Genomic DNA, 17,062 nt, shown 5'->3' with positions numbered 1-17,062 from the left:
TTGAAAGCCTCGGATATTCCAAGAGCAGACCTTAATGGTACTTAGATCAGACATGGCCATAAAATATTGTAGTGATATAGTGACAGAATGGACAGCAAAACCCATAACACAATCCCAACCTCCTAAATACTTGCATTACGTATTCCATAATGGCAGAAACATAGACCACCTATCCTCAGAGGAGTTGGAAATGCGCCACTAACATGTGATGCATGTGTACCCTGAGCTGAGCAAAACAACTGAACAGAACATACAAACACAAACAACTTGGGGGCTGTTCCTGAGAGTAGCAGGGACTTTACACCAAACCAACAGCTTTGAAACTCACAGGCAGGAGCGAACTGACACAAAAAAAGTAAAACATGAAGAAAACTAAATAGGTTCTTCCCCTTGGGATAATCAGTGAAAAGAGAGCAATAATGCTCACATTTAGAGCAACCGCAGCACTCGGTCAAAAAGTGTTCATAAAGCTTCAACTGGTAGTTAAGTCACCAAACAAGTTCAGTCAACATGGGAAGGAAAGCATCCAAAACTATAGTAAAAATGTAAAAGATGAGACAACCTGTACTTTGCATCCGTGTTCCATGAAATTATGATCCAGGCAGGGAATGTAGATAGTCGCACACCTGCTCCGGTGTGGTAAACCTCCTTTTGGAGCCTCTGTGAGCTACCTGTAGAGTAGCTGGGAAGAGCATGGCGTGTGGTACTCCTCGTTCCCGCAGCAGCTGTTTCACCGTGTCCTATGCCTTGCGTTTATTCATCACCGTGGATGAGAAGTTGCTGTAGAATGAGAGCTTGGATCCGTTATACATCAGGCCACCATTTTGACTGGAACGGCGAGCCGCTTCCATCACCATCTGCTTATCCCTGAATGTGTGAAATCACAGCATCACCGATGTAGGGTTCTTGTTTTGAGCCAAATTCGGTGCCAGCGAGCGGTGCGCTCTCTCCAGTTTAATGCATCCGGCTTTAGTAGTCATGTTGAGGACACGGGGCAGCCAGGATTCAAAGAAATCCACCGGCTGTCCCGTCTCGTTCACTCTTGTCCCGTCTCTGTCCCGTACATTCAGGCGCCTGCTGTAGTTCTCCGCCAAATCCAACCTCTGCTTCTTGCCTCTGCTTCATCTAGCAGTATGGAGCGCCACAGAATTCTTGTGTATGGTCTCGGTCAGAGGACTTAGTTTTACTTTTATAATGTTAGCAGTCATCACATTGAGGGCTTTAGCAAGGGCTGCGTCAAGTTCCTTGGAGGTATCAGACTCGGCATGGTCGCCGTCTTGAATGCACTCATCTGGAACAGACGGTGTCTCTCTTTTGTCTTTATTCTTTTGTCTTCGTCCCATTTTATCAAAAGACTGTGGCCAAAAATTTTTTAAGGACATAGCAGAAAATGTTCATACCAAAAGGAATTTTCCATGCACCGATGTTATCAGGGTTAATGTAATAATTAAAGCCAAGTGGTACAGAGCTCAGGCCAAAACGATGTGCTCACCTCGCCACCATCACGTGACCCCCCTCCTGTGTCAGGGTTGTTAAAAGAAATATTTTATTTTTTCTCTTTAGTTTAGAATTATTAGCATATATTTTTTCGTCCTATTCAAATTAAGTTTAATATGAATCTGTTTATTGTAAATTTATTGTTTACTGTTTTGCAAACCACTATTCTTTCACTTTCATTTTGTAACTTTTTGAACATGTTAAATAAACAAATCTGATTTTTGAAATGATGAAATTCCTGAATATGTATTGGATCTGATCAAATCGGTGCCTGCAGCTTTTAATGTTGCAAAGCTGACACATCAAGATTATATGGCATTATTGAACTTTAGCCTGTAAATTATGTGTTCATCTCCTTGTTTACACATTTTTTCATTCATTCAGCATAAATTTGCAGACAATCTTATGCAAGATTGAATAATGCAGAATAAAGACGTACTGTCTTTAGCCATCTTGCCACCAAATTAAAGATGTTCTAATTGGCATGGTATCCCTTGTGGTTGACATACAGATACTTAATGTTCAGAGCCTGGGTCCGTATCTGAGTTCCATCAATGTAGCCTATGTTGGTGCTGTTTTATCACCGCTGTCTCTGCCTCAGTGTGGAGGTGGACATTCTGTGCAAGACGGTGGCACAATGCCAGTGACACCCTGCAGATGGCCTGACAGGCAGTGGACTTGTAGACGCAGATCATGTCTCCAACTGTGTTTTAAAAAGTACAGTTTCCATAGGAACAAAGTGCAATCAAAAGCTGCAGTGTGGGCAACAAGGCTGCGTTGTGGTCTGACAAAAATTGTAAGTCTAGTAACAGCTCTTCAGTAACCTCAAACAGATCTGTCCTGCAGAAGTGAAACCTCTCAATCAGCTCCTCGTCGTCGTATATGTCTAATGGACTGCTTCTGTCCCTGATCACTCTCTCATGTCTGAAAGCCCGCTCGCTGTACAGCCAATAAATCAGGCATTCCATTGTGTTAGAAGTTCCAGTTACTATGAGTCCTTACCATAGAAGCGGCCTAGATTTTGACTTAATGCCTGCTCCTGACTAGCCATAAGATTTACGCCCGGCTTAAGCCTAGTTGGTGCAACAGGACTACCTATGAGGTTGGACTAACAACACAAAGTTGTCATAGCTTAAGACTGGGCGTAAGATCAGTTGGTGCAACCTGCCCCAGGTGAGAGAGGGAGGAGCCATGGCCACAACACAGCACAGAGAGGACTAGAAACCCAAGGGAGAAATAGGGAAAACACTGGAAAAAAAACATAAAAAACAGATTGCAAAAAAATGGCCATGACAGCACGCTTTTAGTAAATGATCTGACCCTTATTTAACTTTTTTGTATTAAGTTACATTATTCTATCCAGTGAGAACTCTAATATTCTTACCTTAGAAAATTATGTCTGTCATGAAGCACTGATTCCAAAAAGTCTGAAGCAACAAAATAGATGTTTAATCTGCTCTTATATAGTCTCAAAAGAGTTATTTACTCTTTAGTCCCTGACATACTGTATGCTCAGTTTTGAAGAGGTACTTTGCCTTTAAACGGGTTATCCTTTTATCTTTGTAGGAATCATATTCACAGTAGTAATAATATTCACACTCTAATTTTACTCACATTTGTTATTACAGCTTGCAAGACATCTGACAATAATGTTGTCAATAAATTCCAATTTAAGGGGGACCGGAGGGTGTGCTCCAACCACAGGGGGATCACACTCCTAAGCCTCCCTGGTAAAGTCTATTCCAGGGTACTGGAGAGGAGAATTCGGCCGATAGTTGAACCTCGGATCCAGGAGGAACAATGCGGTTTTCATCCTGGTCGTGGAACACTGGACCAGCTCTATACCCTCCGCCGGGTGCTTGAGGGTTCATGGGAGTTTGCCCAACCAGTCCACATGTGTTTTGTGGACTTGGAGAAGGCATTCGACCGTGCCCCTCGTGGCATTCTGTGGGAGGTGCTTCGGGAGTATGGAGTTCGGGGCCCTCTGCTAAGGGCCATATGGTCTCTGTATGACCAGAGCAGGAGCTTGGTTCGCATTGCCGGCAGTAAGTCAGACCTGTTCCTGGTGCATGTTGGACTCCGGCAGGGCTGCCCTTTGTCACCGGTTCTGTTCATTATTTTTATGGACAGAATTTCTAGGCGCAGCCAGGGGCCAGAGGGAGTCCAGTTCGGGGACCACAGGATTTCATCTCTGCTTTTTGCAGATGATGTTGTCCTGTTGGCTCCTTCGAACCAGGACCTTCAGCATGTACTGGGGCGGTTTGCAGCCGAGTGCGAAGCGGCTGGGATGAGAGTCAGCACCTCCAAGTCCGAGGCCATGGTTCTCAACCGGAAAAAGGTGGTTTGCTCCCTCCGGGTCGGAGGAGAGTCCCTGCCTCAAGTGGGGGAGTTCAAGTATCTTGGGGTCTTGTTTACCAGTGAGGGGAGGATGGAACGCGAGATTGACAGATGGATTGGTGCTGCAGCAGCAGTAATGCGGTCGTTGCGCCAGTCTGTCGTGGGAAAGAACAACATCTCGGATACAAGCGGCTGAAATGAGTTTCCTCTGCAGGGTGGTGGGGCGCTCCCTTAGAGATAGAGTGAGGAGCTCTGTCACACAGGAGGAGCTCAGAGTAGAGCTGCTGCTCCTCCACGTCGAGAGGAGTCAGCTGAAGTGGCTTGGGCATCTATATCGGATGCCTCCTGGGCGCCTCCCTGGGGAGGTGTTCCGGACATGCCCCACTGGGAGGAGGCCCCGGGGAAGACCCAGGACACGCTGGAGTGACTATGTCACTTGGCTGGCCTGGGAACACCTTGGGGTCCCTCCGGAACACCTGGAGGAAGTGTCCAGGGAGAGGGAAGTCTGGGTGTCCCTGCTCAGACTGCTGCCCCCGCGACCCGGCCCCGGATAAGCGGAAGACAATGGATAGATGGATGGATAAATTCCAATCTTTCTCCAGTAGAGATTAATGCTGTGGCGATATCTTGTAAATTTGTGAGCAAGGCGATGGAATCAGAGCAGTGAAGATGGATAACAATACTGCTATCTAGCAGTTGGAGATTTAGACGCAACACAGAATGAGCCACTGACACGAATCTTTGTGTCTCTGTGTCATGATTTCACAATACAGTGTTTTGAGAATTGATTCAGTATCAACATAATATTGTGATATTCAAGTGTATTGATATTTTCCTACACTCCTAGTAGACATCCAGGCAGTCTGAGTTAACATCATCTCTTCTCTCATTTGTGGCTAACCCTAACCCGAAAAACAAGCTACAGCTAAGGAATCTCACCTCATGATCACTTAGTGTTGTAAAAGACACTTCTGTGTTTTAGACACAGTGTTGGTCTTTTTAAGCTCTTCACATCTGACATGGCTTATCAGGGCTGGAACTTCATGCCTGTTCAGTTTGGCCTCAAGGTCTGTGCTATTTTGTATGCTGACTCCCCGCTGGCTGGCTGGCTTCTATGAAATGTCTGTATTTCCTGTATTTCCATTCAGTGTCATCGGAAAAAATAAGATCCTTTAAGTCATATCAAAATAACATGAAACATTCTCAAATTGGTTAGTATCTCAAAATAATGACTTAGTATTTCACAAATAATGACTTAGTACCTCAGTGATTTAAAATCTCTAAATCGCTTAGTATTTCAAAAATAATGACTTGGTATCGAGTTTGCATCTCAACATAATGACTTCAGATCTCCAAATAATCACTTAATATCTTAAAATAATGTGCAACCTTCTCAAGTAATTAGTTAGTTTAATTAGAAATTTACTTCATCATAGCAACCCTTTGGATTTTAGGTTCAGTATTTGGCGTGGCATGGAAATTATAACGATTAGATGACTGAACAAAATATTGGCATATTAACATTATTTTTGGAATAAATTTTGGAATACACATCTGTATGTCAAATTCCAATGTTTTGGGTTGGTTTGGCTCTCTACAGATACAACCAGCACCACACACTTCCACTGGGTCATAAGTGTTGATTGAAAGGGATTGTGTAATAAGACTATTCATTGTTTGTTTTCGGAAAAGGTTGAAAATTATACCTTTAATTAATTGTTAGTCTATATAAAAATACTCTCTCTCATAACTGGTGCTTTAGTAGATAGATTAATGGAGTAATCATCAGTTCTCCAGAAAGCTGTATTTCAAAACAAGCAATCAGAACAGGCATGTTTTGAACGGGCACTGTACCGGTATATCGAAACAAAGAGGCATCTTTTATTGACACCACACTCCTCAACTCTATCATTTCCATCAGAAATATAGCAGTAGCGAATATTTGCTAGACTCCTGCAACATGGATCACTCTGCAGCTAGTAGCCATGGTGACTTTATTTTTTAAAAAAATTTGTTCTCCTCTGCCTCTGCCAGGCAAAATTCTAATTAAATGGTAATTGGTATAGACGAGGGGTATTCAACTAAAATTCAAAGAGATCCAGTTAGAGAAAATTTCCTAAAGCAAAGGTCTGGAACATCATAATGTCTAACCTGTGTTATGAGAGTGATATATACTGAAGTAGTGTAGTAGTTGTATCAACGTCTACATCAGGGGTGTCAAACTCATTTTAGTTCAGGGGCCACATACAGACCAATTTGATCTCAAGTGGCCCGGACCAGTAAAATTAAAGAATAATCTATTGATTATTCTGGCGATTAATCGAGTAATCAGATAAGAAATATTATGTGTTCTGCATTTTTTTTAAACATTACTTTTGCTTTATTTAACAACAATGGTAATATACAAAAGAGAAAATAAGACAGGTTTATTAAATGAACAACTATAAATTACTAAAGTAAAAATACTCAGTAAAGTAACTTTACTTTTACTGTATATTTATTCATTCATTCATTTTCTGTAACCGCTTATTCCGTAAGGATCGCGGGCTGCTGGAGCCTATCCCAGCTAGGGCTGGGCAGTATGACAAAATTTTCATATCATGATTTAAAAAAAAAAAAAAAATCATATCGGTTTCACGGTATTTGACGGTATTTTTTTTTTTTCATGCAACAGTGTTCTTACCCACATTTTCTTCTACTGAGAATAGAATTACTGCAGTTGACTGGCTTTAAATAGCCTATTTTACTGTCATAAGGATTGTATCATGTTTTTTTCATGTCCACACAGGTAAAAGCATGACCCCTTCAAAGTATGGTTACCATCACATGGACAGCTAGACAATTAAACGTCCCCACCCATGCTAGTCGGCACCAGAAATACTAGTCGTTTAAAATATTTGTCACAATTTCATTCATGCATGATGCCAGTTATCTGTTGCCGCACAGCAGTAGTCAGGGCTGCAGCTCTGTCAGACGGCAGCCCCTCTCACCCAGTGCATATGAATTGATGCCGTGGCAACACCAGATGTTTACATCAGCGAAGTCGGGCAGATGACTGTAGACTGTGACAGAATAAGCTGATATATATTCACTCGACTGGAGAAAAGTGACCACATTAAGCACAGACACAGACATAAACCTGCAGGCGGAGCTGCTGCTGCTACTACTAGCTGCTAACGTTAGCCACACTGTTTGTCAGGCTGGAAGTTAACGTTTAGCTCTGGGTCCTTTACCTGCAGACACTGTGACCCTCTTCAGTCTGAAAAGGTGAAGCCTAAGCGTGTAAGATTTGTATTGCACAGCGCGAAGTAGCGTGCATTTCAGCGGCATTTCAAGTACGATTTGGCGATTGTAGACTGTGATTAACGTCTTCAAATGGCTCTTAATACACACAGTATTTTTTTTTGGACAGTGTTTAACATTATAAATAAATAAATTCTGCCTTGTGTTTTCTTAGTGACTATTCTAAATTAAATTTTGCATCTAATCATCAGAGAAATTAGTTGCCATGAACATCCCTAGTACACACACTCAAGCAAGCACGCCTGTGGTGTTGGTGTGCAGCAGTGAAATGGGTCCCCGCTGAAACACGTTCCGGACGTTGTTTGGGCTATTCACTGGTATGGTGGTATATGAAAAATTAATATCATAGCGAAAATAAAGACCGGTTTTCGGTACAAACCGCCCAGCCCTAATCCCAGCTGACATTGGGCGAGAGGCGGGGTACACCCTGGACAAGTCGCCAGTTCATCGCAGGGCTGACACATAGACAGACAACCGCTCACATTCACACCTACGGGCAATTTAGAGTCACCAATTAACCTAGCATGCATGTCTTTGGACTGTGGGAGGAAGCCGGAGAACCCGGAGAGAACCCACGCAGACACGGGGAGGACATGCAAACTCCGCACAGAAAGGCCCTGCCCCAGCAAGCCGGGGGATCGAACTCAGGACCTTGAGGCGGCAGTGCTAACCACTGCACCACCGTGCCGCCCACTGTAGATTTATTTTTACTGTTTTTACTTTACTTTCTACTTTTTTTTTTCAAGTACAAAGGTAAAAGTAAAGGTAGTAATGTCTGCAGAAACCACAAACAGAAGATGGAACTAACTCTTTTAACTAAAACAGTCACCAGAATGTTTTGTTAACATGTTAAAATCACAACATTTTTCTTTTGGAGCAGGACAGACGCTCCCAGACCCCCAGAAGACAGGGGACTGGTTTACCAACATGCCACCTTTTTCTCCTCTTATGAGTTTGTCTGTCAAACTACAGACAGCAGACTGTCTGTAAACAGCATGATGTTACACTCTGCAGTGTTTCACACAAACACTTTATTTGTGTGGACACCCAGGTTTGGTTTGTGACCTGTTTTGGTATTTTTGTTTTTTAATCAGTGTGAGAGGACGATGGTATCAGTGATTGATTAGTGATCAGTCTGCCCTCCTCTCCTCCCTCACCTGTTCACTCTGCTGTGAGAAGATCTGAAAGTTTCTCACAGAGAAACACAGACTCTCCTGTTTTATGTTTAGGCCTCTTTATACAGTTGTTTAATTTTATAAGTGCATCTGGTTGGTATCGATGTCATTAACCATCACGTTAGTTTCTGTTGTAACAAACTCCATCATTAACAACAGTCTCCTCCACATGCAGCTTCTCTGCAGTTGGTCTGTGCGTTTCCTCATCAGCTAAACCAGCGCCGGAAAGACTAGAATAGTTGCGCCAGTTAAAATAGAAACATCCCGTCAAAATGTAAAATCTCTTAATAATTTATTGGTTATAGGTCTGGGTCCGTATAGGACAGTGTGTGGGTCTCGACTCGGACCGCGGTCCACCTGTTAGGGACCCCTGGTATAGACTGTTAGGGCAGAGATGATGTCGTAGCTGAGAGGTGAGCTAAGGTGAAGGGTTTGTAAATGACACCAAGCAGCTGGCTAAACTAGTACTGCTGGAGCACTCTGTCATACCAACACAGGGCTCATTAGGAAGCCTTCACTCTGTGTGTCTGTCAGAGTGTGTATGTGATGATGAGATGGGACTTGTCAAGATATAATTAGTGGTCTTAACCTTTTCAAGGAAAATTACAATGATTTGTCACTCTGTGTGTGTGTGTGTGTGTGTGTGTGTGTGTGTACATGTGTACCCCTGTGTGCATGCATTTTCTCTTCTTTGCCCTTTTCTTGACGTTGTGTTTTGTGAATTTTGTGCAGCAGTGTGTAGCTGTTTTTAGGCCATGTATAGAGCCAGTGTTTTGTTTGTCTGTTCTGGGCTACTAGGGGTGTAAAGGGGTGTTTCATCATGATACAATATTATATCAGTTCTTTAGACTATATGCTGATATCACAAAGTCTCAATGGTATGATTTCAAATTATTCAATTCAGGGGCCTGCGCTTGATATCAGACAATATAATATGTCCATTTAATACATTGTCACATTTATTATTATATTAAAGATGACAATATAGATCGTAATTTCACCCTGCATCGATCATATTGGATCGTTGGACATTAAATCGATATTTCAGTCTTGATTGATATATAGTCACACCGCTGTGGGCTACTATAGAAACAAGGTGAGTCAACATGGTGCGGTTTCATTCTAAAGCAGAGACAGATTTAGGGGGTGGCTACTAAGGCTCAAGCCCTGAATGTTTTCTCAAAAGCCCCATCAGTCTCTTTCTGACAGCACTGTGTGTGTGTCATGGTGTAGTACTGGAGTCTAACAAAGAAGCAGTAATACGCTGCCAATGGGCATGTAGCCTCTGCTGAAGAAGAATTGTTTGATTCTCACTCGCGATTGGACATTCGCAGTTTTTGCAAAAATCCACCCACGCTGCCATCCACAGAAAGTTGTACATCAGCAGCAGGCGCCGCCAGTGAACCACAGACAGATGATATTTCAGGTGAAACTAACATATAATCAGAGCTGGTCGGCCCTATATGCACACTATGCTAGTTGCGTAGGACCCCGCGAGGTATGCAAGGGTCCTGCCTCCCCCTCGTGTCAGGGCTCGTGTTTGTGTTTACAACTTTGATGAGAAAATGAAGCAGAACTTAAGACAAAATAACACCCTGAGAGTGAATGAGGTGAACAGTAATCAGGTTAACTTGTTTCCTCCTCTCCAAGTTTGATATCATTCATTCACAGTAACATTAACTTACTCCTTAACATTACTCCCCGTGCTCCTCCCTCTGCCTGTCTGATGTTAGCTGTGCTGCAGTCACTTCCAGGGCTGCTCTGTGACTTTGTCTCTGACAGAATTCATAATAAAATAAAACTATTTATCATGTTTGAGGAGCACCAATGTGCAGCAGTGTTTATAATCTGTAGCTCAGAGAAGATAATCGTGTCGTATGTGAACATGCCTTCATATGTGCATGCATACTTTCCCACAGCAGTGTCCAGGAGTGCAGAAAGTATAAAGTGTCTAGTAAAATGTTCCCTGTCAGTGTTATTATGTCTGATGTTTTTGGATTAATATTATTGCTTTAATGTTAGTGCTGTTAACTGCTGTAGATGTTTAAGATCGAGCTCATTTTAACTACTTTATAGTCCACTGTGGCAAGTTTCATCTACAGAAATGCATCATGGTCTGTAAGACCATCAAATGTCTGTAGCATCACTGTCCTGTGAGAACCATGTGTCACTAAAAGTCAGAAAACAACCTTTTTCTGCTTTGTTGATTAAAAAGTTCTGTATTCACCTCTGGGATGTTATGTAGAAGCATAAAGTTTGATAAAACAGAAAGTACAAAATAAGTACAGTACTTAATGTAAATGTAATTAGTTGCTGTCTACCACTGGCTACAACGAGATGGAAATTAATGGATTGACAGTGACTGATGATTGATTGAATACTGAATTTAAAATCAATTAACTGACAAATTACCAGGCACCTGACCCAAACCTCAGTGTTATGTTTTATTATTTTCTACATTTTATATATTCTAAAAATTCTTGTTTATGTTAATGTCAGTATTCACATATCTCAAGATTCTAGACAAAATATTCTATTCAACAAATATAGTTTTTTTTTTTGTATCTCCTTTTGTTCTTTATAGACCTGCTTATTCTTTGACTGACAGATGGAGCAAACTTTAAAGGAGGGACAACTGTAGTGGGAGCACTGGGGTGTGACTGTGAGGAAGTCAAGAGAAGGAGAAAAGAGAAAAATATCTGATGAGGAGTCAGGAGGAGAGGAGGGGAGGATTGGCAAGAGGAGGACAGAAGTGGAAGACTGTGTTTAAGGAGTGAGGAGGAGAGAAGAAAGGGAAGAAAAGGAAAGAGTAAGTGAAAAAAAGAATGGAAAACAATTAAGAAATGAGATGTGAAGAAAGAAGGTGAAGAGCTAGAGGGGCGAGAGATGAAAATGTTTTGAGAAGAAAGGACTGAAGAACAGAGCAGTGAAGGAGAGCAAAAGTGCAGCCGGAACACGTAAGGCAACAGATATGAGGCTTTAAATATTAGTCTCTGCGCTTAGCCCCAGATCTCCTCAACTCCTAGATCCGCCCCTGTTCTAAAGTGACAAAAACACAATGGACCTCATTCACGCACAGTATGTAAATTTGTGCTTAAACTGTGTGTACAAATGTTTTGGGCCCAAATCTGGATTTCATCAGCAATTTCTTACCTAAATTCGTTTGTACTCTACACTGAAAAAAATGTTATGTTGAATTTACTTAATTTTTTTAGGTTGCACGAAATAAATATAAATCCAGATATATTTTCTAGGTTGATTGTACTTCTTATTTTTAGGCAATTCCAGCTTAAATATACTGATACTTTTAGCTTAAGTACATTTTTTTAACTTTATTGCCTTCAGTGTACTTTAACAGGCATTTAACATCACAGAAGAACAGAAAAAAAAGAATCATCTTGAGATTGGGTCTCATCTGTCATGCAGAGATTGCACTGTAAAAAGTAGCGCACATATGCCTTATCTAGTTCTGTAACTCCAAAAAAGGGATATTTAAAACAATAAATAAAAACAATAAATTAATAAAAAATAAGTCAAATGATAATAATAACAGTATTTAAATAAAACAGTTATTTAAATAAAAATTTAAATATTGAGGTATAAGAGTCTTAGGCAAGATAATCAAACGGGTCCACCTTCTCATAAAAATAGGTACTTTTAGCTGTAACTTGGGCAGTCATATATTCCATCATGTAGACATGTTTTACTTTCTGTAACCATTGAGCGATCATGGGAGGGTTCGGTTTCATCCAATTAATAGTAATCATTTTTTTGTGACCATCAACAAAACATGTAATATATAACATTGTTCTGTGGTAAACAGGTGGTCAGGAAACACATCTAATAAAAATAACAGAGTGTCCATAGGAAGGTCCATTGCCAATTTTTTTTCCAGTTCTTCTTTGATATTTTTCCAAAATATTTGTATTTTCAGGCAGTCCCAAAATATATGTATATATAGTTGGCTTCCAATCCCCTTGTGGCAACTGGAACATATGTTTTCCCAAGAGTCATCATCTATTATTGCATTCAGCTCCAGTTCCCATTGTTGCATGATGTGTAGTGTATTGTCTGACATATCCAGCCTTAATTTTTGTACGTGAGATACTTGTCTTTTTTATTTAGGAACAGTGTTCAAACAAATGTATAAAATGGCTTTCTATATTTGTAGGTTCCTTTCCTATATTTTCCCAGTCTGTATTTTTTGTAACATGATGTCTGATTTGTAAATATCTATATAGGTCACTTGAAGGCAAGGCAAACTTGTCTCTAAGTTGTGAAAATGATCTAAATACATGCCCATCCAGGAGTTGATTTATTATTATCAGACCAGTCTCCTTCCATCTTTTATAAGCCCTGTCAGACATGGATGGTAAAAACTCTATATTCCCTACTATAGGCATAGCCTGTGACAGAGCTGCAGCTCCCTTCAGTTGGTTTTGAACTAACTTCCAGACCTTCAATGTGTGTATGATCCATAAATCATTGATTTTTAGTTTTTTTCTGATTGCTGGCTAAGAAATGGAAGACTAGACAGGGGTACCCCTGGCATGGAGTTTTGTTCAATAGAGACCCATCCAGTCTCTAGGTCCCCGACAACCCATGCAACCACCACTCCCAGCTGGGCTGCCCAATAGTAAAGTTTTAGATTAGGCAGGTTCAGGCCTCCTTTCTCTTTTGCTGACATCAATACTTTCAACCGTATTCTTGGTGTTTGGTTTTGCCAGATGAATTTTGATATTAATATTTCTAATAACTTAAATATAGATTGTGGTAGGGAGGGACTGAAATAAGAATAGTAGTCTTGGTAGGATATTAATTCTCACTGACTCTATTCTACCAAAGAGTGGCAAGGGAAGCACATCCCATCTATTTAAATCCTTTTTAATTTCTTTGATCAGTTTATCATAGTTAGAGGAAAATAATTGTGTGGTTTTAGGTGTAAGAAAAACACCAAGATATCTGAATCCCTGATTGGATCTTCCAAAAGAGACCAGGTCATCTACCTGGGAGGGCCAGTCCCCAACAATCATCATGGCTTCAGATTTGTTCGTATTAACCTTATAGCCTGACACTTTATTGTACTCCTTAAGATCATGTAGGAGAGCGGGGAGAGAGGTAATAGGATTTTCCAAAAATATTAATATATCATCTGCGAAGAGTGCCAGTTTGTGCTGATTATTTCCTTCATCAAGTATTCCCTGTATAAGGGGAGGAGGCCATCTTCATTAATCAATTAACTCACCAAGTTCGGTCTTGTACAGCCATGCGGAGTATCCGCCCATCACAGAGGAGAGGAGAAATGCATTGTAATGAATGTAATGAAATGGTAGCAATACATTAGACTCTGAAATTGCACAAATTAGAGTTAGCTTTTTTTATTTGATAAAAAGAGTTCAACTAGGTGGAGGACCCAAATGCAGACAACAGGAGGCAGAGGGGAGAGTTCAAAAGAAACGTAATTAATTTAAGACCAACAAAAGCTACATGAACGGCGCAGGGGAATCCACAATCCAGGCAGGGAGAAAAAAACAAAAATCCATACACAGGAGAACCAAAAACACAAGGAAACACTGACAAGCACCGAGACAAGACGAGCGAATGAACTAACAAAGTAAAGAGGACAAGACACAGGATTAAATACACTAGGGAGGGGGAGGAAAACAAGACACAGGTGAGGGCAGTCAACGACTGAAAATAATTACTGATCACAAAGGGCGGGAAAACAGACAAAGACAGGAAGTAAACCCAAAACACATGAGGGAGGAACAGAAACTACCATTCTAAACACTTATAAAGATTTTACATGGTTTATGTACACATTATTTTACCATGTTTTCAGTTTGTTTGGGATTCCCATGGCCTGTTTACAAGGTCTGGTGTATTTACCTGACCCAACCCAATCTTAAAAGCAAAGCAGGGAGAAATACATTTCTGTATTTCCCTTACTTTAACCAGTTTAAAAAAAAAAAAAAACTGAAATAAAGGACACTGGATAATTTGTCATAGGGAAAATCCAGTTCTGTGTAACCAGGTCAGGTTTCTGAAGTTGGGTGCTTTATTTATCTATTGTTTATGACAAACTTAATGATTGCATAATATCGAAGCTTTTTAGGTGGGTGTATTAGTGTAAATTTAAAGATATAATTAGTATGTATATATATGCATATATCATATTCCTGCCTGCCTCCTAGCCATGAACTTCAGGGACCGCAATAAGTCATGTGACGTAATTACAATATCCTGATGAATTTTAGTGCTGTATGCACTTTTGGATATTGAATTTTTAATGTATGGAATAAAATAAATCAATCAGTCAATTAATTGTCAACAGTTAAACAATCGCCTGCTTTTTTCATCAGTTGTTTGGAGTCTCTTTTTTTTTTTAAAGAAAAATATCCAAATTCTCTGAATTCAACTTCCACAAATATGAATATTTTCTGGTTTCTTTACTCTTCTCTGACAGTAAACTGAATAGATTTGGCCTGTGTTTCCCAGTTTCGATGTACCTAAGTGTTCTACGAAGGTCTCTAACGTATACCTTAGCAAAGGAGCTTATTTTCCTATGAGTGTTTACCAGACTGTACCTTAGCAACTGCTCTAAGGGAGAGCTGTTAAGGTACATCATAAGTTTGAGCTGTCCTTCATGTATTAATGTATTAAGTGTATTAATTGATGCTGCATGCATCAATTGATCATTTTTAAAGGCAATTTTAATGACATTGTAATAAAACAAGGGTTGCCATAATAATTTTATCTCAATCCAATATCATATTATAAATGAGTCTATGCCTCCTAAAGATCATCTGCTCATCCATTTGAGGCCTAGTTCACACCTGAGTATTTTTAAACAGCGTTTTAAAACAAAATCTCCATCCAAACAAGCATTTCAGGAAAAAATCCCATTCATATTAACACACCTGAAATATGTCACATTAAAAAAATAACAAACAAGAAGACTAATGATGAAGCACAGAAACATGATTGGTGCTCACAGTATCCTCCTGGATAATGCTGATGTTGTTGAACATTTACAACAGCACACGTTTGTCTCTCTTTTTGCGTCATTGTACTTTAATGCCAGTTTGTGTCTTATATAGAGTTTTCCTAACTATCAATTCTGTCAATGTACAGACTCAGATACTCAGATACAATTCTGCTGTTGTCACGTGTAGCAGCAGCATATCCACGTTTCTTTGTTCTGTGTGTGTGTGCCATAATTAATCACAGGTGCATGCAATTGCCAGTTTATAACAGTGCACTGGGATTGGTTGATGTCATTTACATCAGCTCATGGGTAGTTGCACATATTGTGACACAATGACTGAAAAAGAAAGGCACAAGAGGGGAGTGACCTTTATGAGGGAAGAAATGGAGGTGATACTGAACAAAGTGACAGAGTGTCCTGTTTGGATGCTTTTGCAACGCTGATTCTAATGAGGCAAAGGCTGCTGCGTGGGCCAACATTGCCCAAAAAATGGCTGCCTCCAGCTCTGGTCCACCCAGACACTGGACTGCAGTCCAGGAGAAGTGGCGAGACTTTGCCCGTTTGGCCAAAAGGCAAGGGGCGGCAGTTTGCCAAGAGGCTGCCAAAACTGGTGGTAGACCCAGCACTGCTCCCAGCCTCGCCCTGGAGGAGAAAAAGGTCCCTTCAGTCACTAGCCACAAAGCCTCCCAAGGCATCATGGGGGGCATTGATGTCTGTGGAGAAGAAGGACCGTCCACCCATGTACAGATGTACATTTTGTACATCGCTGTTTTGGTGATGATAATTACTGTCTGCATTTAGCAAAGTGTGTATTTTGATATATTTTGATAAACATAATTAAGCATAAGAGTCACTTACCAACGCACCTAAAGAATTGTTCACCTATGCACACTAATATTACCGTATTGGCCCGAATATAAGAAGGCCCTGATTATAAGACGACCCCCTCTTTTTCAAGACTCAAGTTTGAAAAAAGACTTTTTGAACACCAAATTAATTTTTATACAGAAAATAATTACAGTACATCTGAAACAATTGATTATAACAATATATGTCAGAAAAAGCATGTTATTTTGCCTCATTCAAATCTTAATATCTGAACATTTAAATATGTAAACTAAAGTGCAATCACATTCGTAAATGAATGGCTTCTGGTTTTTGAAATGTAAATAAACCAATCTATTGTGATAAAACAACAAAATTGCAATAACTGCATTAACCATCAAAGTGAAGTCTAACTGTAACTGTAGTCTTGAAACAAATCTGAATAAGGAAAAACATTGCAATAAAATAATGCAAACTGGTTAAACTTGAGAGTAGCTGAGATCTGTCATGACAGAATATTACTCCTCACAAACATCCTCTGCCTCGCTGTGCTCAGTGTCACTGTCCTCACTCCCATCCTCTGGCTCCGCTGGTTCCTCCCATAGCACGTCATCCTCACTGCCGTCCAGGGCATTTGATATACAACATTTTTTAAACCCATGGATGATGCTCTTTGGGGAAACTGCATCCCATGCATGGAGGATCCACTCACAGAGCAAACGTACCGAAGGCTTCTGAATCTTTCCTGTCGGTGTGAGTGCGTGATCACCAGACAGGAGCCACTCTGTGTATTTCTTTCGCAGATTGTCTTTGAATGGTTTGTTGACCACAACATCCAACACCTGCAGCTGACGTGTCATTCCCCCCGGAATGATCACTAAGTCGCCGTTCATCGCCTTCACTTGTTTTTTGACTGGATCAGACAAGTGTCCACGAA

The 17,062-nt window shown here is 40.6% G+C and overlaps 1 protein-coding gene and 1 long non-coding RNA gene across 2 annotated transcripts in view; one reads left to right on the top strand and one right to left on the bottom strand.

The window, feature by feature from the left end:
- LOC146327318 (uncharacterized) overlaps nt 1-7,785 on the bottom strand; it is a 195,909-nt gene extending 188,124 nt beyond the window's left edge. The window contains exon 1 of the long non-coding RNA XR_014770632.1: nt 7,632-7,785. This is a non-coding gene — a long non-coding RNA (uncharacterized LOC146327318). The remainder of the gene's footprint in view (nt 1-7,631) is intronic.
- arhgef37 (Rho guanine nucleotide exchange factor (GEF) 37) overlaps nt 1-17,062 on the top strand; it is a 76,592-nt gene that overhangs the window by 57,262 nt on the left and 2,268 nt on the right. The gene's annotated exons all lie outside the window — the stretch shown is intronic.

This window comes from Lutjanus erythropterus, chromosome 5, assembly GCF_056507025.1.
Source record: "Lutjanus erythropterus isolate fLutEry1 chromosome 5, fLutEry1.hap2, whole genome shotgun sequence".
Lineage (NCBI taxonomy): Eukaryota > Metazoa > Chordata > Actinopteri > Lutjaniformes > Lutjanidae > Lutjanus > Lutjanus erythropterus.
The sequence above is the reverse complement of the archived record's forward strand: the minus strand, read 5'-3'. Positions and strand labels throughout refer to the sequence as shown.